Consider the following 6,029-nt stretch of genomic DNA (forward strand, 5'->3'; position numbering starts at 1 on the left):
ATGAACTTTTTTATTGTATTTTTGGAAATTGAAAAATGATTTTTTTTCTTTGAAAAAAATGTTTGAAAGTTTCAAACTTGAATTTCACAAAGTTGGCATATTTATATATTTTTTATTGTTTTTCTAAAAATAGCTACTATTGTATAGATAATCTCTGCGAAGTTTCATAATGGGCTGAGAAGTCGTTTAGGAGCTAGACCGTTACAGTGCCGAAGCGCGGCGGTCGCCAGAAAGAGCGAAGTAATGAAAACTTTCAATTAAACTAAATACTTTAGATCAGATAATTTTATCATGTTTTGCATTGCTTTAAGGATTCAATTACATCTGATTATAATATTAAAAAACATATTTATATTACTGACGGTGTACTTGAATCGTTAGAGCGATGCAAAACATGATAAAATACTCTGATCGAAAGTATTTAGTTTAATTGAAAGTTTTTACTACTTTGCTCTTTCTGGCGACCGCCGCGCCTCGGCACTGTAATCGGTCTAGCTCCTAAACTACTTCTCAGCCCATTATGAAACTTCGCAGGGATTATCTATACAATAGTAGCTATTTTTAGAAAAAAAAATAAAAAATATATAAATATGCCAACTTTAAAATTCAAGTTTGAAACTTTCAAACACATTTTTTTTCAAAGAAAAGAAACATTTTTCAATTTCCAAAAATACAATAAAAAAGCTCATTAAATGAAGTATTTATTTCATTGCTTTATTTATTTTATTGTAACATTTAAAAACTTGATAATTGGATTCGAAGTGGCGTATACCAGCCGGCCAGTCAAAACTTCAAAGTCCTTTAACTCGCTAACCAGGCTTTATACTTTAATAATATTTTGTATCTGGATCGAGGACATATACAGGTATAACATAATCAAATATTACGAAAATCTGAGACATCGAGTTTTTTTCGTGCCCGCTTCACGTGGAATGCCCCGCATGCTTTTACCATTCGCCGCTTGATGTGTTGTTGCAGCTAGCATATAAACAGATGAAGCTTCGTTCACGAAGCAGAAATGTTGTATTCGCGTAATCGATCCTTTGCACCGTTTATACGCTAGCTGCAAGTAAGCCGACGGTAATGAGAGTGCGTATAAAGTGATACTCGTGGATTGTTAGACATCTGAGGAGTGATCAGCAATGTAACGCGTATTTTAGATATGAAAATATGTCTACTCACATGTAATATGTCTTTTGTATTTGATGTTATTGTGCGACTTGTTGGGTAATAAATTTATATTATAACGAACGTAACTATGTATAGTAGGTTGTACGTGTTTAAAAATATATTTATTTGTAAATAGGGATTTTAAAAGTGGATATAATTTGAAACTCAGTACTTTTTAGTGACTTGCCGCTCAGTCACGAGTGGCGGCGCGGGTAGCGAGAATGCGGCGCGATATCGTCGCGTTTGCCGTTTGATAATGCCCGGCGCGGCGCGCTGATGCGCCAGCGGATCGCGGGACGCATACAATGAGTATTTTACCTTGGTATTGTTATATTAAAACGGGGATATATTCAAACGAAAACAAGCTTCAGTTTGATTAATATGGACGACTGAAATATTATTATGTCAATACTCAGAAAAGTTTAGGAAAATTACAAATATATCTAAATATTTCTGATTATTCTTGTTAAAACTGCATAATAGTATGTATTTGTACAAAAACCATAACAATTTTCAACCCGTTATTAATATGGAGAAATACAGATAAAACCAGCGAAGTTTTAATGTTTCTCGTTATAAATTTATATAATTTTGTTGGAAATATGAATGAAAGTAAACTACAAGAGACGTTCGAACACACCCGTTCCGTTACTTGCGCCGCTCGAGGCCGAGCGGTTACACATTTTAATGTATGCACCAAATCATAAATTTTAAAGTAATCCACACCGGTTAGGTACTTGTTAAGCAAGCCGTAGAATATATTTTTACAGTTCCGCACCTATGCAATAATAAAAGATTAAATAAGACGGATAATTAATGTACGTGTTGTCACAATACCTTTTTGCTTATTATAATTGGAACTAAATTCAATTGGTTCAGAGTTTAAAATAATATAGTCAAGGCTGCTCGCGTTGTGGCAAGAATCGTAACCATGCGCTGCCATTAGTTTCAGTAAATCTTGTTTTTCGACTGCTGCTTAGTAGACCCTTACACTGTCGCTTAATGAATAATATTATCATATTGCAAAATACAATACGGATTCTTCTGCTGATACATGAAAGGGTAGGCAAATTCCCCACATTAGACGTATCGTCCGGCGAAGTCGATAAAAACCCTTGTAAAAGACCGATGAGACGAAAATGTGTAAGATTTTTTTTTTATCAAGACCCGTTTAGTACTTACCGCTTATTTATAATCCTACAGAAAGAATACATAATATTTATAAACATTAAATTGTACTAAAACAACTCAATAATATGATATTTTGCAATATTTTTTACATCTCAATTTTTTTCCCTATAATGCGAGTGGACCTGTCTGCTGCGAAACAGTGAAATGCTATTTTAAAGTATGTTACTTTTCACCATAAGTCGTCTCTATAAGTAAACAATAAGTTCTTCATTGTATTTTATAGACAATTCGCAATATGCACAATGTTATAACACAACAAAAAGAGTCTCATAATATTTTTTTGAAGTAGTTAAATGTTTAGCATTTTCACTTCTGGTAGTTATAATAGATAAATGACTGCATTTAAATGTGAATTCTCAGTTTCTAAAAATAATCACTATACTATATTTCTTATGAAGTGGGCAGTAGTAGATAGCTAATAGGTATATACTAAAATCAATGTTCGTTTATTGGTCGTATTTTGTGCGCTGACATACCGTTTATCCAATAGGGGACCGGCCTATGCTTGATTATGTACATTATTCTATATGTAATGGTTAATAATACGAAAAAGAAGCACTCCTGGGAAAACTGCATAATAATTGGTTAAAAAATGAGCGAGTAATTCATATTTAAAATATTGTAACGTGCAGAAGTAGGCGCGATGTGGGAATATCGCTTCATCTCTTTTTTTCGCACGCGTCATAATTTCCGATGACGTCACAAGTGGATATTTCGTCTCTTTTCTGTTTCTTGTTAATTACCCCTTCCACCGAAATTCAAAGACTTATAACTTGTTGATTTTTTACCGGATTTTAATAATTCCTTCTGTGTTATAATTTATATTATGTAAATATTTGATAATAGTAAAGAACAAAAATGAGTCCGGTACTCTATTGCGATAAAACTGCGTCAACTTATTGTTTGCACTGGCAGGAAGATTACAAGTTATACAATTAACGTACAGTGGGTGGCGCATGCGTCGTTACGTCTTACACAATCAATTCTTGAGCGACAGCATCATGCCGCTTACCATCAGCTAGTTTATAAAAACAACATAGTAATATCTGCATGTGAATATCTTAGCTTTTTTAACTACAAATATGAGAGCTAGTACGTGTAAATAATTAACAATTATGGAATTTACAATATCTAACGATGTTCTCATAGGTTTGTTTGAGAATTATCATTATTTTTGATTTGTATTTTCCAAACCACTATATATTTATATAAGTACATATTGTTTTTTATTGAGAACAAATGGACGGGTGCAAATTAAATAAAGTCATCTACCAATTCATGTTTTCTATTTATTTTATGTATTGTCGTATTAAAGAAACAATGTGACATATCTTTTTACAATTTTAACCTTATGACTATGAATTTTATTACGTAAAGAAAGCTAACCATACATTTTTTAACTACTACACGATATGAGTGAGACTTAGTAATATTGGATGCGTTGACGCCGGAGCGCAATAAGCCTCTGCTCATCCAAACTTTCATCCGGTGACATCGTTCAAGTGACCCGCGACGCATAAAGAGCATATCTTAATTTATATGTTCCTATACTGCCGCGCGAAGCACAAAGCGGTATCTCGAAAAAAAAAATCTTGATTTTTATGTCGTCAGATAGCTTAAACAAATATCCAATGAACTTACATAAATAACGGTATCTTGTTTAGAACTTGTCAAAGAAACCTTAAAAGAGTTTCTCTATCTCAGTTTTACATATAAAACTGTAACCCCCGTATTCATAAACGTTTTTTATCTAAGGACGGAGTAAAGCTGTGATAACAAGCCTGTTTCTCAGTGCCCAACGGCACTGAGAAATAGACACAGGGCCGTTGTGATTGGTTATTATTGTTGTATTTCAATATTAGCCAATCACAACGGCCCTACGTCTACGCACTGCGAAGACTGCCATGCCGTCAGCACTGAGAAACAGACTTGTTATCACAGCCTTACTCGGTCGTTCGATAAAAAACGTCTATGAATAAGGGGGTAAAACTATATTTACAAAACTTCGATTATCTCGAAATAAACTTTCCCTGACCGCTTTTGTGCTTAGCACGGCAGTAGGTATATTATATTAAATATTAAAATATACATAAATATATTTCATTTGTAAAAATATTTTACTGAATGATTTAATTATAATATTAAAATATTCAGTAAAATCAAATATCATTAAAAATGAAGTTAAATCTATACTATTATATAAATCTGAAGAGTTTGTTTGTTTGTTTATTTGAACGCGCTAATCTCAGGTACTACCGGTCCAAACTGAAAAATTCTTTTTGCGTTGGATAGCCCTTTGTTCGTGGAGTGCTATAGGCTATATATCATCACGCTATACCCAATAGGAGCGGAACAGTAATGGCTAATCTCAGGAACTACCGGTTTGAACTGAAAAAATCTTTTTGTGTTGGATAGCCCTTTGTTCCTGGAGTGCTATAGGCTATATATCATCACGCTATGACCAATAGGAGCGGAGCAGTAATGAAACATGCTGCAAAAACGGGGAAAAATTATTAGATTTGAGATCTTCCGTTGCGTGCGCTGCGTAAACGGTTAAAGTTATGCAACAATGATGTATGACGGGATTGTTCCTCTTAAAAAGTTCTAAAAAATATATTATAAAACAAAGTCCCCTGCTGCATGTGTTTGCCTGAACGTGTTAAACTCAAAAACTACCTAACGTATTAAGATGAAATTTGGTATGGAGACAGTTTGAGACCCTAGGAAGAACATAGGCTCCCGGGAAACTACTACTTTTATAACGGAAAACTTTAGCCTGAAAAACTTTATAACGCGGGCGGAGCCGCGGGCAAAAGCTATCCCATATATACACGACAAAGCGGTAGTTGACCTATGCGCTTTCCTATTAACTAGCTATTTCGCAACTAACTCTTTTTACTTGGCAGCCATTATAAATTTTTAATTATAATGGCTGAAAATAAAATGTTAATGAATTTGCGTTCTTCGAAAACCATTAATTTCGAGGTGTAACGTTATACTAATAATGACATGTGACAGTAACATTACAATGAAGGCAATAAATGAATGTGTTTAAATACAATTATAATTTTTATTGTTCACATTAATATGTAAGTACGAACTTACACAACCACGCGGCGCCGTGCCTCAATGACATGTAAACAATAATTTTGGAAAAAAAATCTATGTAAAGAGTAAATTTTTCAACTGGATAGATGGATAAATACTTACAAAACTATCATATAGCGAAACATAATGCGGAGGAAAACGTTGAAAATTAAATTGGACACATACCATTTTAAAAGAATCAAATCTTTTTAGGGTTCGTCAAAAACTTAAATTCAGTGGCACGGTTGCAGCTGGCGAGTAATTACAGTAACAGATCCTACACTTCACTATTTGAAGTCATAGTTTCAGTTTGTCACTCTCGGATAGTGCCTCAATATAATGTATAATTTGTTATATATTAGCATCGGAAGGTTTATATTCCTGCGTAAGGTTGGTACTGTATAATTATATTTAAAGTTGCATAGTACGTGAATACTCAGCGATGTACTTAGATGGTAATAGTAACAATTTAGTGGACGTACTGAGATAACAAAGGCGCACGTTGCTTTCATGTGGGAGGCATGGTGTGATGCAGCATTCTCGCACAACTATGCACGTGCACTTACATAGCTGCGCAAGTG

This window comes from Manduca sexta, chromosome 27 (assembly GCF_014839805.1).
Source record: "Manduca sexta isolate Smith_Timp_Sample1 chromosome 27, JHU_Msex_v1.0, whole genome shotgun sequence".
In the NCBI taxonomy this organism is placed as follows: domain Eukaryota; kingdom Metazoa; phylum Arthropoda; class Insecta; order Lepidoptera; family Sphingidae; genus Manduca; species Manduca sexta.